The sequence below is a fragment of the Sus scrofa genome, chromosome 2, assembly GCF_000003025.6.
Source record: "Sus scrofa isolate TJ Tabasco breed Duroc chromosome 2, Sscrofa11.1, whole genome shotgun sequence".
NCBI classification, from domain to species: domain Eukaryota; kingdom Metazoa; phylum Chordata; class Mammalia; order Artiodactyla; family Suidae; genus Sus; species Sus scrofa.
The window spans coordinates 34,577,980-34,599,053 of NC_010444.4; the positions used below are offsets into that span (position 1 = coordinate 34,577,980).

Below are 21,074 nucleotides of genomic sequence, written 5' to 3' on the forward strand. Positions count from 1 at the left end.
ATCATTACATGTTTTTCTGCATACAAATGTATACTTTCTTCATGGGAGGATCACCTGTATTTAGAGCACAATCTATGTGCTATAGAAAAGAGAGCTCTCAACATGAAGGTGCTAAGAGACTCCATGGCAAGTTCATCTCTGTCCATCTCAGGTCTAACTTCCAATGGTGTCTGAAATACCACCCTTAAAATCAGGGCTCTGGGTTGTAACTGTGATCTCTGTTCCATCATTTTTATTCCATTATTCATTTATTCTTCAAGCATTAAATGCTTCTGTAACATGCATTGAAAATAAAAAGAATCATGAGAAACCACATAGACCTTGGAGCTCTCACTGTCTGTTGGGGAGATAGACACAAATACTAAAATATACCAGATTTATTGTATACAGTTTGTATCATTATACAAACACATTAAACTTCTATGTAGAATGCATATTCTCTGAAGAGTAATAGTAGTATGATTACATAAGAAAAATTATAAAGCACTTATAAACATGTTTTTTTTTGTTTGTTAAAACAAATATAATGAGCACAATACAGTGAATAACGGGAATGGTTTTACATCCAACATAAATACAACTTCAGCCCCAGAAAAATGTGACTGAAGTTCCTTGAAAGACCCTAGCCAAGCTATACTTTAATACCTGACCAGTAGAATCCAAAAGAGATAATAATAAATGCTTGTTTTTGAGGTAAGAAGTTTTGGAATGATTTAATATAGAGCATTAGATAAGTAATACAGTAGCAAAGATGTTCTTCCCTGTATTCTGTGAGTTTTAAAGTATTAACTTTTATGTAAACTGATTGTACAGATTAATTTCCTTTGTGGAGAAATAAAAATATTTCAAGTACGTTTTTTATCTTGATGCTATCTTGATGTTAAAAAAATTGTCATTTTCACCAGTAAATTCTGTTGAAAATCAATTGGCCATGTATGTGTCTGTCAGTGAGTGTTTTGCACTCTCTTTTCTGTTCACTGGTCCTATTTGTCTATGCCTACTCCATCTCATACTCTCTTAATTATATTTAGTTTAAAATCCTATGATGTACGTTATCCAACACTGTTCGTATTTTTCAAGGTTTTTTTTTTTACTTCATTGTTTCTTTGCTTTCCCATAAATTTGTGAAACGACTTGGCTCTTTAAAAAAAAATGGGTACATTTTGATAGAATTTTATAAATATAATTTAAAAAATTACTGCATTTACTCAATAACCTGCTGAAATTTAAAATTACCTGTACACACAATTCATTACTTACATATTTTTCATCCTCATATCTGTCAGAGTACTTAGTTCATGTAAGTGTTCCAAAATGTTTTGAAGAAATAAAGACGTAAAGTTCACATTGTGGTTCCATGATAATGAATCCGATTAGCATCCATGAGGATGTGGGTTCTACCCCTGGCCTTGCTCAGTGGGTTAAGGATCTGGTATTGCTGTGAGCTATGGTGTAGGTTGCAGATGTGGCTGAGATCTGGCATTGCTGTGGCTGTGGTGTAGGATGGCAGCTGTAGCTCCAATTTGACCCCTAGCCTGGGAACTTCCATATGCCTCAGGTGCAGCCCTAAAAAGAAAAAAGAAAGAAAGAATGACAATTTATTTTCATGAATTTATTCAATTCATAATTATTTTATTATGGGATGTTTTCACTTTTCTCTAGAAGTTGAGCCTGTAAGTGAGCCCTATCCTGGCTCACTTATAAACCGGGATATGTATTGTCTTTAAGGCATTTTTTTCCCAATTTGTAGTTTTTTTACTAAATGCAAAGTCTTACGTTATATTTATACTTTTTAAAATATTCTAGGGGAAAACAATGTTCCAACATATATATATTCTACAAAATATGTGCATATATTCTATGAAAATGGTATAAGTATTTTCTAAAAATAATTACATACCCTTTAATGAATGATATAACAAAGAACATTTGACTAATGTATAAAGTTCTTAAAGATTTAGAACCATATCTTCCAAAATGTGTTTTATGGATTACAAGTTTTTATGTATAATCAGTGAACAAAAGGCTTTTTTGTCATATCATATTGTTACTGGTACATTCTATCCTCTTTCACTTGGCTATCTCAGGACATATTGGCTCATTAAAGGTTCTGAGTTATCCTATCATAAAGAAGTCAGTTTATCAGTGTTTAAGATCAAATTTTGCAAACTAATCTGACTATTTAAGCTTTCCTGGTAGAACATCTATTAATGTCACCGAATGCCAATGATTTTTCAGAAACTTGTAGGCTAGAGGGTCAATGGACCAGCAGCATAGGCATCAATTAAAAGATTTTTATACATGCAGAATCTCAAGTACCACCATAGACCTAGTGAATCTGAATCAACAAATTAACAGAGTTCCTCAGGATATTTTCATGCAGGTTAAAATTCATTTTATTTAATTATTTTTATGGCCACGCCCATGGCATACAGAAGTTCCTTCACCAGGGATTGGGTCCAAGCTACAACTGTGACCTATGCCACAGCCGCGGCAATGCTGGATCCTTTAACCTACCATGCGGGGCCTGGGATCAATCCTATGCCTCTACAGTGACCCAACTGCAGCCAGATTCTTAACGCACTGTGACACAGGGGGAACTTGCCCAGGTTAAATTTTAGAAGAACCGCTTCAGTGTAGTATTTTGAAAATTTGGGTTTAATTATCTTATTTCCTAAATATCTTTTATTAATGATCACTATTTAACTTTTATTTCTAAGAATCTTAAAGATTTTTATGGATAGGTTAATTCCAGGCTTTTAAACTATCCCTGAGTGCTCTAAAATATAGGTTTTGCCTTTGTAGGTTTCAGGTAACCTATATCCCAAATTACAGTCCAATCTTAAACTACTCATTAAAGACTATGGGGAAGGAGACACTAGTTTCTTTCTTAGGTCTCCTAAATCTTTATGAACATTTTACATATTTCTCCTCTGACTTTAAAGTAAAACTTGTATTTTGTATGCCTATGTCTTTACTTGAGGAAAATAACATTTCTGCATTTTTTGACTGCCCTTTGCCCCCATGGAATAGCTTGAACAAGGAGGTGGTGGGGGCAGGGGTACTAAAGTCACAGGATAAATTTTAGATCTAAATCAGGAATGTTGATTCCTAAAGTCCTCCTTATAGTCATAAAAGTTTCTTATTAACCCTATTTCATTTTCATTTGCTACCATTGGCATTGGTCCCTTTTTTTCCTCTTCAGACTCCATAGGAAAGAATTTTGTTAAAGCAGAATTTTGACAGTTGTTTAAGTTCTGATATATACATGTGTGTGTGTGTGTGTGTGTGTCTATGTGTGTGTGTGTGTTGTGTGTAATTCCTTGGGGGGTAACCTTCACAAATTTGGCAGATTTGCTGCAATTTGAGCCTTCTTCCCCAGATGTAAATCAGAAACTCACTCATTTTATTGGTCTCCTTGAAGGCAGAGTGCAGATATGTGACTCAGATCTTTAAATCAAAAATACCTGTGTGAGACTTTTATTTAGAAGAGAATCATATGAGAAAGCAGGTACTTCAAGAAATTCATTTTTCAATGAGGATGGTGACAAAGGGTAGACTGGCAGAGGTTTTGAAGTTCTGTGCCCCTTGTCAGCCCTGGAAGGGAATGTCTTCACACCCTTGTGTGCAGTGTCATTGCAGGAACAGTATTGAGTTGTAATTAATGTTTTTCTGAACTATGTGGTGTCAAAAATCCTAATCTTTGCGTCTCACCAAGTGATCTTTGAGTTGCCTGATATCTTTTTAAAAATTCCTCTTCCGCTTAAAAATGTTGCTTAAAAATGGGTTCTCTTGTTTGCAAATAAGAATGAAACTAATAAATGGCAAATGTTTTTAATATTATAAATCCTTTAATTAGCTTTAAAAAGACTGTGATAGGTTTACTGTCTTTTAAGAAAGTCTAAAATAGTGGTAAGTACACAGTATATATTTTTAAAATGTGTATAGAAATTGATTTATATTTTCCTTGCTAGATTACAGAAACTTTTTCAGCCACACCCTCAACATATATAAATGTTCCTGGGCCAGGGATTGAATCCCAGCCACCGGGACCTATGCTGAAGCTGCAGCAAAGCTGGATCCTTAAACCACTGTGCCATAGCAGGAACTCCTACAGAAGCTTTCTTAATTCTCTTTCCTACTAAATGATCATGATCTAAAATGGATAAAAACTGTATTTGCTAGGTGTATTATTCCACTAAACTATTTTTTTTAATTATTCTGTTATATACCGGATGGCAATTGAAAGAGATTAGCATAGTAAGAAAAGCTTTGGGAATTTATATCTGATAATTCATTTCCACTTACTGCCCCTAAAACAGTTACTAAAGCCATGGCAATTTTCATGAATCAATATAATTTTAGCGCTCTTTTTGCATGATTGTTTTGCAAGGAAGGAAGGAAAAGACACCATCACTGGGAACTGATTCTCCTTCCTGGCAGATTACCTCCCTGCAGAACAACTCATACAACATGTGTGTGAGAGTGTGACTCAGCTGTGTGATGCCCCAACTAGGGTACTGAGATACTGAGAGCAGACTGTACTGTATAATTTGTTCCTCTAGATCAGTTCTTTCTCTTCCTATGTCCCCAGTATGCTGTCGAAATGTGATCCTTACACTCAGGGTTTAGTTGTGTTCAGTGATTAAGAAGGGCCAGCAGGAGGTATGATGGTGGAAGGAAAGCAATGCAGAAGCATTTATTCCTCTGGCTCCTTCCTTTCTGGGCTTTGGGTAAGAAGTGGATGAGTTTCTCTATAGAAGGTCACAGTTCCTCTGTGATGGTCCCCACCTACAGCTAGAGATTTCTCTAAGGCTCTGGTAATAGTTCCATCCCCTTATTCCTTTAGACCTCGGGGTGGTGACTGTATCCCTCTGCTACTAATTCTCAAGTATATCCTTGTGTTAACTTCACTTTGTCCACATCTCTGTTAATGGGCTTTTCATTAAATGTTGTACAATCATTCCTTTGAACATTCACCTATTTCTTTTCTGGGATCCTATTTAATGCATTAATTCCATGAGTACTCCTAGGAAGAGATGCTTGACATGGTTATAGATGTTGGGTTGTCATATACTTGACAAATAAATGGATATACTCTTTTTTTTTTATAGGAAATAGAGCAATGTTAATCTTTGACCTGAACTGATAATATGATTATGAAACTATAACTAGGATTGGCTTGGAAAGTAGTGAAAGTACAGGACGAGGTCCTGGGAGATGAAATATCACGGCACCTGGTCAGTGTGGTGACAATGGTGATTAAATAGGAATTCAGGCATAATTTTCTACTTCTGGCAACACTAGAGCCCTTGGTCCTCACATATTGCAGGACCAAGTAAAAGGGTTGTTGCCCAACCTTGAGACAAAGAGATAAAGTTATTTCAATTGTTGAGATTCATACTCAAGCCCTTTATATTGATCCCCTTACCAGGGCCTTAATGTGCTGGCTTGAGTGTTTGTAGTTGCATTAACATTCTGTTCTCCAGTCCCAACAAACAAAGGCGCTGACTTGGTAGAATTAAGAATTGACTACTGAGGAGTTCCCCTCGTGGCTCAGTGGTTAACGAATCCAACTAGGAACCATGATGGTTGTGGGTTTGATCCCTGGCCTTGCTCAGTGGGCTAAGGATCTGGCGTTGCCATGAGTTGTAGTGTAGGTTGCAGATGTGGCTTGGATCCCTCATTGCTGTAGCTCTGGCGTAGGCCGGTGTCTACAGCTCCGATTGGACCCCTAGCCTGGGAACCTCCATATGCCGCGGGAGTGGCCTTAGAAAAGGCAAAATGACAATGAAAAACAAAACAAAACAAGACAAAGAACTAGACTACTGAAATCTGAGTTAAACTATGATCTAGAAGAAAACATCCAACAAGAATGTGATGCTTTCCAGTAGGATTTGATACATGACTCAAACCTGTGGTCATACAGTGAAGTCTCCTCTATGGCTTGGAATGCATGTTTCCAGAAATCAAAAAGTAGAAGTGAGAATCAGATGACTGATTTGTATGTCACAACACCATGGACCTCAGTTTTCTCTAGTTTACCTTTCACAGGTGTAGTTAAGATCTTGTTGTTACTCCATCTAACAACTCACTTTAGGAACATTTTGCATCTTGTCCTTATAACATTTCTTCAGTGAATGTAAAAGATTTGGTGCTCAACATAGGATTTTTTTTTAATTGTAATATTATATACCATGAAATTTGCTATTTTAATTATTTTTAAATCTACAGTTCAGTGGCACCAAGTACATTCACATTGTGTAGCTACCAGCACCATTCTTTTCCAGAATTTTTTCATCTTCCCAAACTGAAGCTTTTTATATCATTAGACAATACTAACCCATTCTCCCTCCCCCTCAACCCATAACAGCCAACATTATACTTTTTTTTCTCTATGAATTTGACTACCCTAGGTACCTTATATAATTATAACCATATAATATCTGTCTCTTAATCTCTGGCTTATTTTCACTTGCATAATGTCTTCAAGATTCATCCATGTTGTAGCATGTATGTATTTGAGAGTATGTGTATATCTGTGTTCTCACAACTAACTATAACACAAAACACATAATTTCCCACATCTCCTTGATTAAAATTAGATTCATTTGTTCTATTACTTGTGCTCGCTACTTATTTCAGGGAATACTTTTTCTCTTTGCTTCTAAAAATAATTTTAAAAATGCAGTATTTTTTTCACAATTTTTACCTTTTCATTGTGATCCACAGGTTTGCTAATACACAATAGCCAGATTATTTTTTTCCCCTGTTAGTAGAGTCAGAAACTGATGGTGGCTGATCATCCTTCTGAGAGTTCCATCCAAATAAATTTCTTTCTTTTGTCATGAATGAAAACAAATTGATTTCAAAACTTTATCACTTCTAGTCCTTTATGAGCTGTCTGATAGCTCATATTGTGCCATTTATTGCCGTAGAATCTTATGGAAAAGTAACTACATTTATTATTAACTGGAATTGTTTCTTGAGTATCTTCGCCAGCCTTTCTATCTGCCTTGGGAGTGATTATGTACAAGTTGTGGAAATTCAGCTAACATAACAGAATGATGAATCCTTCAGGCCCTGAAATGAAGTTTCATGAATTTGTCTGGACAGGATGAACTCATTTTTCTCTTTACTTTCACACAATAATGATTAGAGAAGGGAATTTCTTTCCAGACTCAGTCCTCCTGAGTATAATCCAGATGATATGATCAATATCAGCTCAAAGAGCCTAATATTTTTCAAATTCAAGTTGTTCTCATTTCTAATCATGATTAGTAGCAGTGAATTTGAAACTATTTATACGCAACCCTCCACACACTTCCTTTGGTAAACGCTGAAAATACAATCCCAGAGAAGACAGTCTGATGACTGCTAAAATAAAGAGGTAAATATTTATTTTCCTATCACTGTGTTAGACTTGTTATTTTTCCTCCTTTCTTCTCCAGTATAAATTGTAATTAATCTCAAGGTCTGTTGGGGACAGATTTCTTCTTTGAATTTGTCACACAATATTTTATTTTTTAAGAGAATTAAATGATTTTTATTTTTTCCATTGTAGCTGGTTTACAGTTTTCTGTCAGTTAAGGAGCCAGCCAAATACAGATGGGTTTCTATAGTCAAAGTAGATTGAAATTTATAAATTTATCTGGGATTAATGTCAGAATAAAATATCTAGGACCACATGCATACATAGAAAAGAAGGAATTTCAAGGGCACACATGTACACCTAGGGAATCAGAGAAGCTGGGCATGAAGTTTCGCTCTAATGTGTCTCTTTGTGTAACCTTGGGAAGTCCCTGCACCTCACTGGACCTTCATTTCTTCAATCTGTTAAGAGAGAGGACAGAGCTATACAGTCCATTTATTGTTCAAGGTATTATGAGTCTGTCACTGAGTAGAGGACTTTGAGATGCTATTCAACATACCAGGCATCTATTGCCCTCAGAAGACAAACCAGGGCATTCTATCAGCAACACCAATCAGCACCCCACCAGCATCTTTATAAATGCAAATGAAAGAGGAGACATTATTACTGAAGGGCCCTTTTACTCCTGGGGACAAGGGTCTTAGGTATAAGAAGTTTCATTTAAATCTTTCTAAATATATGTAATGCGCTATTTTATGTCTTTTTTAATGTGAGAAAAATATAAAGCTCAGAAAAATAAAGGCAGTTTCCAGGGCAACAGAACCAAAAATGACAGAGTTGAGATTCCAGCTTGATTCTCTCTGACCTTATCCTGAAAACCTGAAAAACTGAATTTCTACCTCACTGGTTTCTGACTTGCCTTAGAAATCATCCCATACCAAAAATTCCTGGAAACTCATTTACTTTTATTCATACCTATAGTTTCCCACTCCTTGAGAATGTTCTTTCAGTTCCTGCCTTGGGCCTTACCGTGTGAGAGGGGAAAAAAAAAATGTTTAAAAAAATGTTTAAATGTGGCCAAGATAAATAGATTGTTGACTAATCAGACCTAGGGAATGCTTGCTGCTTAGTTTTTCCATTTATCAATTCCTTCACAGTGTCTAATATTTTCCCTAATTTTAGTTATAACTACTAAAATTAGGGAAAATATTGGAAACTGAAATACATTGTTTTTATTTCTTTAAAAACTCAAGATCTCCTTTTCATTATTTTCATGCCATCATCCTTTTATCTCTTTCTTTATAATTATTCCAAACTTGCTTTGCTTGTCTTCTGAATTCTATTTTTATGTAAACATTGTAACCAATTATACTTTAAACTGACATCTGTATACTATTTGCCTTATAGACTTCAGAGGAATTAAAATTTCTCTTTTCAAAATGCCATTTGAAGAGAAATGTAATTTGTTTGCATTTGTGACTTGGCCTTTCAGATGCTTTAACAAATGCTTTTCCTTTTTGTTTTGCCATTTAGACATTTTAAGCTTAATCAATAAGGGAGTTTAAGCAAACTCCAAACATGCTCAGGTTTTATTCTCCAAATATCAAAGTTATCTATCAGATGCCATGTCATCACATCTTGACATGCCATTATCTCAATGGATATAACATTTTTGGAATACTCTTGCAAGTAAATAATGAATACAAAAAAAATGCCTGATGTACTTTTCTACATTTGGTATTCAATTTTTTTAAAGTTGAATGAATTCAGGAGTTCCCTTGGTGGCATAGTGGTTAACGAACCCGACTAGGAACCATGAGGTTGCGGGTTCGATCCCTGGCCTTGCTCAGTGGGTTAACGATCTGGCGTTGCCATGAGCTGTGGTGTAGGTTGCAGACGCGGCTCGGATCCCATGTTGCTGTGGCTCTGGCGAAGGCTGGCAGCAGCAGCTCTGATTCGACCCCTAGCCTGGGAACCTCCATATGCCACGGGAGCAGCCCAAGAAAATGCAAAAAAAAAAAAAAAAAAAAGTTGAATGAATTCAAACAGGTTAGTTAACAAAAGAAGCAAATATAAAAAACAGATGGAAAAAATATTCACACTTTTGAGCAATCAACAAAATGTATATTTAATCAACTGTAAGTCACTGTGTTTATACCATGAACACTAGACAATATTACAAATTATAATGCTAATTGCTAGAAGATATAGTAAAATGAAAGCATTAAGATAGTTTTAGAAGTTGAAAATAGGTTTACATTTAAAAAAATTAATCTGGTAATAAATAGCAGTAGTTATAAAGACATTTATGTATTCTGACCTTTTAGGTTACATGCCACTTCAAGATTGTTGAGGTGCTTGTGTTTCTAAGTTTATATAAAGAAAATTTTTAATTCACAAAGATACTTTGAGATGCATAATCTATCTGCATTTTCAGCCTGGAAATAACTGAATTGCACAGTGATATTAAAACAAAATATCAATGCAAGTAATTACTACTTTATCATTAAATGTATAATTATAATAGTGAATGAAGATAATGTGAACCACTTTGAAATGTTATTTAAAATCATAATATAAATTTATGTTTGTTCAGTGATTACAGTTGCAATAATATATCTGTGTTTGTTCAATTTAAGAAAAGGAAATAAAACACTACATAGTGTTGTCGAAACTCGGCCTGAAAATTTCTAAGTATCTGCAGACCTGTTCTTCCTGTTTTTCCAGGCACAGAGTGCCTTTCTTCTGATCTCCTCCCTGAACTCTTTCAGGGGTGTTGAGGGTCAGCAGCTGCAGTTGTTCACAGTTTAATCCTTGTAGAGGTAAACGGTAAGTGCCAATCTTCAGTTGGCTCTGCCATTAAAGTATAGATTAGAACTAATGCACATGAGTATATTACATTGTCTCCATTGAAGGGCTAGGAAAAAAATTAGAGAAAAATATGATGAACATTGTTATTCTTTACAATAAAGAGTTTACACGTCAGTATGCAATAAATGATTATACAACCAAATTCTGGGCAAGGATAAGGGGGGAACTTGATATTAAAGAAGTAAATGAATTAATGATTTCTGCACACTGTTAGCAAGGATTCTTTTTAGATGCTATTTCCCTGCTAAAAGTCATCCTCTTTACCACTTCAAAATCTGCTTGCTGCAAAGAAGGGGACTCAGATGGCCTTAAATGAATTGTTGAAGATAATGCTCCTAAGTTTGCTTTACATGAAGCTGGGCTGTAGCTAATTGGAACAGTGATTGGTTGGTCAATATAAATTCAATAAGGAGAATCTCTTTGAGGTATTTTAGATATAAGATTGAGATTTCTTTATATTGGTATAGAAATTCCAGTACAAGAAACAGCTGTTGCATTGAAAGTAATAAAAAAAAATCAGAAGATACAGGATGTAATATGAAATTATCATTAGAACAAGTAGTAGAAAATCTGCAAGGTGTCATATTATTTCAGTTTAATATAAAGTAATCTTATATATGCTTATTTTGTATAAGCATATGCTTATTTTGGCTCTAATTCTGTAGTATGGAATTATTCTCATTAGTTCTAGTGATTTTTATATAATATTTGATTAACAAATCTCTTCTGTATCAGGAGACTGTATTTAGTATCCAGTGACAATTGAGCTCACTTCTTGCAGAACATTGCTTTATCAGACTTCTCTTTGACTTCACTCCTTGTTACAGCATCTTTCAACTAAGAATAATGTCCTCTACTGGCCTGCCCATGGAGATTGATTCCAACCATTGTGGAACATTCTGAAACCTCTCTCTCCATTTTGCCTCTCTGAGGTCTGAATACCTATTATCTGTGGGATATGGGACAAAGGAGTGGATATTTTCAGAAGTCCATGTGTATGTAAATGCTTTAGCTTGAAGGAGCTTCTGAGTACCACCCCCATCACTCACCAAATATTATTTTAGTCTGAAGCTAATTTAAATAATTTGGATAAGATGAAGGGATTTGAAGTAATTTTTTTCTTTAAATACTGTCTCTCAGTTATTAAAAAATAATTTATAATCATGCATCACTCTTTGCTATGAAGAATAGAAACTTCTGCCTCTCCAAAAAGGGGTTTCCTCTAGTCTATGTGAGCTCATGTATGACTTCATCTGCCTTACCTGCAATGTGAGGTAAGGTTGTGTTAATAACTTAGGCTTTGGAACCTGGGTTCTTAAGCTTGCTTAATTCTGTGACTCGGGAGGGCCACTTGCTTTCTTTTTTCTCATCTGTCAATTTTGAGTAATAATAATGCTTTTTTTCATGTTGTCATTAGGATTAACATTTCCAGTGTTCCCTTTGAATGCATCTGCATTTCATATATCCATAATTTATTTTTATAAAAATTCAACTGACTCCTAACAATTGAGATCTCAGTATACCAGGATATTTCTGCAAGCACAAAGAACATATTTAAACACTGACATGTATCTAGCTTGATAAATTCTAATTCATCTGCAGCTTGAAGATCTAATTCTCTGTTTACTTTGGCTAAAGACTATCTTGAAATTTTAAGGATGATACACTTACCTTTCCCAGCCCATTATCCTATGATCATTCTTATACAGAGAAAACTCACAACAATGTCACTAATCATACTGAATGAGACATATAATTATAACTTTCCCTAAAATATTAATATTTTCCCATAAATACAAATTCATTAGCATTAGTGATCCCATCTTATGATCCAGGGATTATGCTATATCCTCCCTAATCATAGCTCTGATCAGAATATTCTCCTCCTCAACAAAGTCTGTCTTCACATTGCCAATAGCCTGATGTTGTTTGTGCTGAACCAATGAAAATAATAAAATGAGGAGGGGGCAAGATTAATTAGTTTCAGATGGAATTTCCTTTTTTTTTTTTTTTTTTTGTCTGTCTTTTTAGATCCACACCCGTGGCATAGGGAGGTTCACAGGCTAGAGGTCCAATTGGAGTTGTAGCTGCCAGCCTATGCCAGGGCCACAGCAACATGGGATCCGAGCCACATCTGTGACCTACACTAAGCTCAGGGCAATGCAGAATTCTTAACCCACTGAGCGAGGCCAGGATTCAAACCTGCATCTTCATGAATGCCAGGCCATTTCATTAACTGCTGAGCCATGACGGGGAACTCCTCCTCTTTTTAAATTTATGTTTATTCTCAGAGTTCCCATCGTGGCTCGGTGGTTTATGAATCCAACTAGGAACCATGAAGTTGTGGGTTCAATCCCTGGTCTTACTCAGTGGGTTAAGGATTTGGTGTTGCCGTGAGCTGTTGTATAGGTCACAGACAGGGCTCGGATCTGTCATTGCTGTGGCTCTGGCATAGGCCAACAGCAACAGCTCCAATTAGAACCCTAGCCTGGGAACCTCCATATGCCATGGGTGTGGCCTTAAAAGATGAAAGAAAATAAATAAATAAATAAATAAATAAATAAATTTCCTTTGTGATTTGCTCAGCCACTCAGGTTATATTTATAAATAGACTATAGGCACTCTCTAGTGTACGGAAATATATCACTTAAAGAGAACATGCGCTGATCAGTAACTCTCAGTACTACAAACTATGGCTACTTCTGTCTTTTGTGCTGCTATTTATCCATGCACAATTCCATTAAATCTGATGCCCAGGATAGGGAAAAAGTTAAACTGAATCCCTAATTGAACATATCACCATATTTATCTTTTTCCTTACAATGGAAGGTTAGCAGTTTTCTTTTGCTATAATAAAGTATATACTGGTTTTCTTAGCATGTTCACCAGAAATACAAATAAATAATTTGTAAGTGTCAGTACAGGATATGATAAATAAGAGTGGGATTATTTGTAAAAATTGTAGCTATATGATAAATTACTCACTTTTAGAAATTGTTTTCCCCTATATGTGATATCTTTATCCATCGCATCAGTTTTATACGGGCTTTAAAGTTTTGTTGGGCTCATAAGTTAACACAGGTTGAATTTAAATTAGAAATCTGTCAACTAGTTGTTTCACCTTGGACCAACTATATAAACCTTTCAGATTTACCTTCCTAACTGAATGTTGTTGAAAGGACTGACTCAGATAACATGTGTTATTCTCACAGCATGATGTTTCAACGAACTTCTTTTGGAGTGTTGGCAGAATCCACAGTGACACTCTTTCTTTAAGAATGTTATGCTATGGTGCGGACCTTGAAAGCTATGACCCTATACCCGTGGCCACAGATAAAGAAATGATTGTAAACCTGGTGGAAAGATGGCCCAAGATTACTTGAAATTTAGAACGGATACAGTGATATTAGTGAAAGAGAGAAGAAGTGAATTATAAACTTGTGTTAGCTAAGATAGATAAAATCTGCCAAAGCACAATGAAATAAAAGGAACTAGAATGAAACAGTTCTAAGAGGAAATCAGATTAAAGGGAGAAAGCATTGCCCGGAGCATTTCCAGCATCTGGTTTTAGTACAACATAAATTCTCTGCTGTCCTCACTCCAAAGATATTTTATTGTCTTGTCAAAAGCAAATTGGTCTTGGAGTTGCCATTGGAAAAAAAAAAAAAAAAAGCATATTGGTCTACAGCGAATGCCTACAACATGGGAAATATTCAATAAATATCCATTCAACTACCACCTCATAACATAAATGTTTTGGTGAATCTTGTACAATACGAAACAGATGTATATAAATACACGAATATGTACCATTAATGATTCGAAAAGTGACAAGCAAAGATTTGGCCCTTTTTTTTTATTAAAAACAAAACTGAAATATTTTTTTTACAATTAAATGCACACACAAAAAACTTAAAGTATCGTTTATTAAAAGTCAAGAAAGATGTGAAGAAAAGATACTCTTTTTTTTAAGTTTAAGGGCAGCAGGTGTGGCATATGCAAGTTTCCAGGCTAAGGGTCAGATCAGACCTGGAGCTGTCAGCCTAAGCCACAGCAACGCCTGATCTAAGCCCTGTCTGCTACCTTCACCACAGCTCACGGCAATGCCAGATCCTTAACCCACTGAGTGAGACAAGGAATCAAACCCACATCCTCATGGATCCTAGTTGGGCTCGTTACTGCTGAGCTATAACGGGAACTCCTTTTATTTATTTATTTATTTATTACTTTTAAGGCCATGTGTGTGGTATATGGAATTTCCCAGCCTAGGGGTTGAATCAGAGCTATAGATTCTAGCCTACACCACAGCCACAGCAATGCCAAGGTAAAGATATCCTTAATGAAAGAACCCCCTGTAAGAAATAAGAGATAGACTTGCTCAAACTTTACACAAACTGACTCAAGTGAAATAAGGTTTTCAATATGGACATTAGCATAATTCATTTAAATTCACAGAGAAATCACATATTCACTCATATTCAAGATGGGAAAGACCTATCAGGTCAGTCACACAGTCTGTTCTTAAATTGTCAATACGTGGTGTCCTACTTTGTTCTACAGTATATTTGCCCATTTGGGGCTCTGTATCAGATAATCGGAACCCACACAGGCAAAAATCATCCTCATAAAGCATAGTCAGTAAATACCAGATCTCAGCAATACACCAATATTTTTTTTTTTTTTTCTCAGAAGAATCTTTACAAATTGCTTGCTTAAGTAAGTATACTAGTTCCTGAGAAGCTGGTTAAAGATTTTGCCGTGATAGATGCCTATCTTCAGAGAAAAGGAGCAAACTCTTCAGATCGTACTTCAAAAGAAGATTGGATATGAATGCCCTATTTATTAAAGTTTATATTGGCAAACTGGGTTGACAAAGGCAGATGTACACACATCTCTGCATTTCTGACACTTCCTTTCATATCTTAAGGAAGTTTGTTTTTTTTCCATCCTGCAGTATTAAGATCAAAATATTATTCACAGTAAATGTTTTATTATTCTTTGCTGAGGTGATGTATCACCATTTCCTCTCTGAGGAGATTTCCTTCATCTCCTGAGTTTGGCACAATGACTTCTCCCTCTATCTTCTCACAGGAGCTATATATGAAGATTATAAACATGAGCTTTCAAGTCTTCTCAGATCTCAGCTGCTTTACTTATTTCTGTGTGAAACTGACGGATCACTTAGAGTATTCAGTCATTCTTAACACATCTCTTGAACATCTGGCACAATTTAAGAGCCCTCTGATTCTCATTAGGAAAAAAAATGCCACAAATACTTGGTTAATTTCTAAAATGCGTTCTTTCAGATGTCTGTGAATTCAAATGAGTCCTAGATGCCAATAGTGATCAGTGCATAGTTGGTGTTCAATTAAGAATTCTTGAATGATGGACATTAAACAAATAAAATCTCCTTAGGGAGTGAAAAAATAATAAAGTAAAAACTGAGAAACTCCCAGTTATAGGCATCTATACGTAGTTTTCTAGACCTTAAAATATGCATGTACAGAAAATATGCCCAAGGCTTTATATGCTGTTACAAGTAGAATTTTATGTCTCTGGGTGCCAAATTAGGCTTGTGATAAAGATGTATTTACTTCTGGGGAAACAAAAACAAAATAAGTTTACTCATGTTTAAGCTTAAGTAATTACTAATAATCATTATAAATCTAGGTAAGTCCCTATTATACACAAAAGGCAATTAAGTAAAATTAATGAGTTGATAAAAAATTATTATAATACCAGAGGCACTTAATGAATGGACACTCAAAAAATGCTGTAGGTCTCAAAGAAGAGGTAACATCCCAAGGTATAATGTTAGGATAATTCTTGAGGGAACCACATTGATTTTAATCATAGTTATAATATATTAGCCTTTAGAATAAACATCCTCCATATTTGCTTATCTTAAGCTGAGGTAATCACTAGTAATCACCATTAAGAACCTGAAAAGCAGAAAGGCAATTAATCACCTGGAAATCATCCCTACACTTTAATCACTCCCTTCCTGGCCTCAATGAATCTTTATTTTTTCATATAGTAAATGAGAACAATGATACCATCTCATAATTCACGCAGTTTGTCCTGAGGTTTAAGTATAGTTACATAAAAGCACATAATACTGTTTCCAACCTAGAGTAGCAGTTCACAAAAAATCAATTCACTCTTTTTCTTGAATTTCTAATAAAGAGTGATAGATTTTTTTTTTTTAAGGCAGAAAATCTAAGGGATAGTTTCATGGCTGATAAATTAGAGAAAAAACCAAGACTTTAAAGCCCGGAAACTGGGTTCTGGACTTGGCTTTGCCATTGGCTTGGCTGGTCATGAACGTATGCCACATGGGGTCAGCCCGTCTCTCCAAGGAGTTTCAGGTTCTCCACCCTGTAATGTGTGACTAATTTATGCCACTTCTTCCTATTACCACTTCTCTCTTCATGCTACCTCAAACTGAGGATTCTATTAATATAAAACATGGGGTTATGTGCAAATGATTGGCCTTTTCCCAGTCTAAAATGGCCTGCTGCTTATCTTTGATTAGGGCTTTCTGTTTCTTGCTGTTTGCCACTCCTTCCCAGGTAAGCATATGTGCCCCATCCACATGAGTCAGCCCATGCTGTATTATGAGAAGTCTGGTTTTAGCATATCAAATTCATCATCTCTTAGCTGAAATAGCTCCTTATGTGTGGATCATTTTTATCATATTTAAAATTGAATGAAAAAATTTTAATTGGCACTATGATAAAGATAGAGGATGAACAATTGTCATGATCCCCTCGCACTGAGGAATTTTCCCTATTTATAGAAGTCTAGATTTTCTAAATTCAGTGTCAATTAAGTTTGGGTTATATTTAAGAGTATCCTTTTATCAATGATTTTGACAAGGCATTTAGAAAGTCCTTCAATTTTGTAACTTTCCAATTCAGATCTCAAGGTAATATATCACATTCTAAATGAAAGAATTTATATTTTCAAGAGACTTTAAAAGAGTATGCAATTGTTAGGTAATTAAAAGAACTATCTAAGTAAACTTTTTCTTTTGATGCATTCCACTGTGATGCTGTATTGCTGGAATAATTTCTAGTATTATCTTCATAAAATTTAAAAGGCAATTTTTGAATAATTGTAAAGTAATGCCACTATTCCTCAGAAAACATTGGTGAGGAAATAATATTCTATTCCATTCCTTTGATACAATGAGAATTTAAACATTTTTTTTTGCAGTTTTTAAACTAAGAATCTGGATAATCTCATATAGTTTACATTAGGGTTGACTCTATGATGTATATTCTGTGAGTCTGGGCACATGTAAAATGACATGTGCCCACCATTACAGTATCATATAAAATATTTTCACTGCCCTAAAAATCCTCTGTGCTCCACCTCTTCATTTCTCCCCTGATCCTAAACCCCTGTAAGCCACTGATCCTTTTACTGTCTCCATAGTTTTGCCTTTCCCAGAGTGTCATATGGTGGAAATCATACAATATGTAGCATTTTCTGATTAGTCTCTTTCACCTAGTAATACTCATTTTAAGTACTTCCATGTCTGTTCATGGCTTGCTAATTCATTTATTTAATTTTTAATAAACACTGTTGAAGACTGTATGTTTACAAAAAAATAACAAAGATATTGAAGAGTGTTCTATATACCCTATAAACCATTGCGCCCTTTTATGAATAACTTACGTTGATATGGTGCATGTGTTATAAATAATGAAGCAATACTGATATACTGTTTTTACTTAAAGTCCATGCCTTATTCAGATATCCCTGGTTTCACCTATTTTTCTTTTTTTTTTCCATCCCAGGATCCCATCCAGGATACACACTATAGTTAGTTGTCTTATCTCCTTAGGTTCCTCTTGGCTGTGATAGTTTCCTAGGCTTTTTCTTGTTTTTAAAGACCTTGACAGATTGGAGGAGCACTGGTCAGGTATTTTATAGAATTTCCCTTGATTGGGATGTGTCTAATGTGTTTCTCATGATTAGCCTGAGATTGAGTTTTTGAGAGGAAGACAACACAGAGGTAAACTTCCATTTTTATCATATCATGTCATATCAACATGTATATTTGCAACATGTTTTACCACCATTAATTTTGAACTTGATTGTCATTTTAAATATTTCATTGCTATTTCTCTTTCTTTACATGCTTTCTAATGTGATATCTGCTGCAACCCTTTTCCTTGTTCTTCTGAAGTTGTTTGTTCCTCATTCTCCTGTTGCTGATTTCAAAATTTTCTTAGTTTTGTGCAGTATGAATATTTTAATGCCTCGGTGTAGATTTTTGGTGTTTATCCTGACTGGGGTCTTCTGAGCTTCCAGCATCGGTTCTTTAATGTGTATCATCAATATTGGAAATCTTTGGTCATTATTACATCAAAGATTCTTCTCTTCTCTCTTTCTTCTCCTTTTGGCATTCAGATTACATCTATTTTTTCACCTTCTGAAGTTACCCCACAGTTCCTATAGTTTCAGATATTTTTCTCATACAATTTAGTTTTGGAAGTTTGTATAGCCCTATAATCATGCTCATGGATTCCTACCTTAGCTGTATCCAGTCTACAGATGAGCCCAAAAACAATGTTTTTGATTTTGAATATTTCTTTTGATCCTTTTGTAGTCCCCACCTCTTTGCTTATGTTGTTTATCTGTTTTGAATATTGTGTATTTTTCCATAAAAAATAACATATTCATCATAGTTATTTTAAATTCCCTGTCTGACAATTCCAAATGTATGTCTTATCTGAATTTAGTTCTAAAGCTTGCTTTGACTACTCACATTCTGATTTCCTTCCTTTTAGTATGTCTTCCACTTTTTGTTGAAAACCAGGTGTGATATATCAGGTAACAGGAAGTTAGTAGACTTGTAGTGTAAGATTTCCCATTAATATGACTTGAAATTGGGCTGGTTTTAATATTTGCTCTAACTTTGTGTCACTTCAAATGTTCCTAGGGTCCTTGTTCTCTCTCACCTGTTCTTGGGTTTTCATAAAAAAATCATCTTTGGATAGTATCTGTGTCTTAACAGCTGTTTTGAGCTACAATCTCTTATTATCATTCTGGACCCTTGTCAGTGTGGTAAAATGTGGGGTAGGAGAAGCAGGCTATAGTCTAATGATAAATTCTCATTCATTTAGTGGGACAGAGCTATAGATGTGAACCTCACAGTGTTCATTAGTTTTATCACTATTTTTAAATTCTCTTTTATTAGACACAGAAAAACCAAAAGGGGCTAGAGTAAAGAATTTTAGTGAAGCATTTGGAGAACTAGATAGAGAGCTTATAATTTTGTGTTTGTGCATTACCTAAGAAGAGATTTTTGAGGCAAGTACACTATAGACTTTTCAGAAATAAGTAGTGTATAAATCCGTATATATTTTAAAAGCTCAATGTGACTTTAACATCTAAGGAATTATTACTAAAATATTACAGGATAAAGGCCTTCCATTTTGAACCATTTAGGCATATGAACCAAATAATATACTCTGAAATATAGAATGTCAGAAATGATGACCTTCTAATGACATTTGGTTGGAAATTTAGTGTAGGAGAAATCCAAAGCACCAAAACCATTTCATAACAATTAATTTTGTACAAAATGTTAATGATCTCATTTGTTAAATTCTAAATCCATTTTCAAAATTGTAATGGTTTCAAAATTAGGGAGCCCAACATAAGATTCTTGCTGTGTGACAGGCTATTTCTGGCAGGGCAACAGAAAGCTGCAGATATGAAATTATGTTCATGCTTAATCAATCATTATAAAAACACACACTCAAATTATATTCATAGCCACAGTGAGTTAATGAAGCCTGAATGCTTTCACTTAGACTGGGGAGAAGGCAAGTATTGAAACTAACATGCTTTAAACACCTTTATAGGGCAGGACAAATGTATTTTCCTTCTTCATGTCTAAGTTCTTAGCTAGGGCCCCTATAACAAAAGACAGATCACCAAGAGAAAATAATGAACATTTATTTAATATAAATGTTAAGTCATATGCAGACCTTCATAAGAAAAACTTCACCTGAGTATGTTTATGCTAGTGTTGATGAAGTATGGAAATATGTGATAGAACAAAAAGGGTATGAGCCAAGTGAAGTAAACTGGGAGAAACTGAGCAAGGCCTCTTTGTTCTGGTTCCTCAGTGTCCATTATGTCTTCAGAGATAAGGATGCACATTTCTTCTGAGCTAAAGGGAAAGCACCTCTCATGTGAGACATGCGGATGTTATGACCTGCTTCAAGGGAAGAGCAGGAAGTCCTTCCTGCACCTGTGCATTTGCAGATTCCTTCAGCTTAAAATATTCAATATGCCAAGGTGCTTTGGGGAGGGGGGCTAGTTTGACCCTAATCCCATCATGTACAAAAACTAAACTGGGCACTAGTCTGGATACACACATTTTCTCATTTTTCATACACTGATGATGAAAAACCATCATTTGACTGTATTTGACTAACTGTGAATTTATTGAGGGTAATGTAATAATTTGAGATCCTTGGTGTGAAATGGGATGCTTTTACTCTAAGATACTGGTCAAGTGCTTTGTACTACCTTTGATCTCAGCAAAAAGAATATTCTCAAAGAGAAATTTTTAACGAGTCAGGAAAAATATGCATCAAACATCTAAAATATCAAAGGATCTCAAAATAGTGCTTTAGTGCTTCTATGTAAAATCATGCTAGAAAGCATTCACAAATGCACTTTATGTAATACCTCATATATAATTAATGTACATTTGTTAACAGTTACCTACCTCTTGAGGATTTTATAAAATGATCAGTGTGTGTCACAAGCATAGGAATGAGACAACACATTGATGGCTTTCTGG

At 35.1% G+C, this 21,074-nt stretch overlaps 1 long non-coding RNA gene across 1 annotated transcript in view; it reads left to right on the forward strand.

Moving 5' to 3' along the window:
* The window catches only part of LOC102166247, a 264,337-nt gene extending 248,956 nt beyond the window's left edge, over positions 1-15,381 (forward strand). Inside the window, exon 4 of the long non-coding RNA XR_002341539.1 lies at positions 14,933-15,381. This is a non-coding gene — a long non-coding RNA (uncharacterized LOC102166247). The remainder of the gene's footprint in view (positions 1-14,932) is intronic.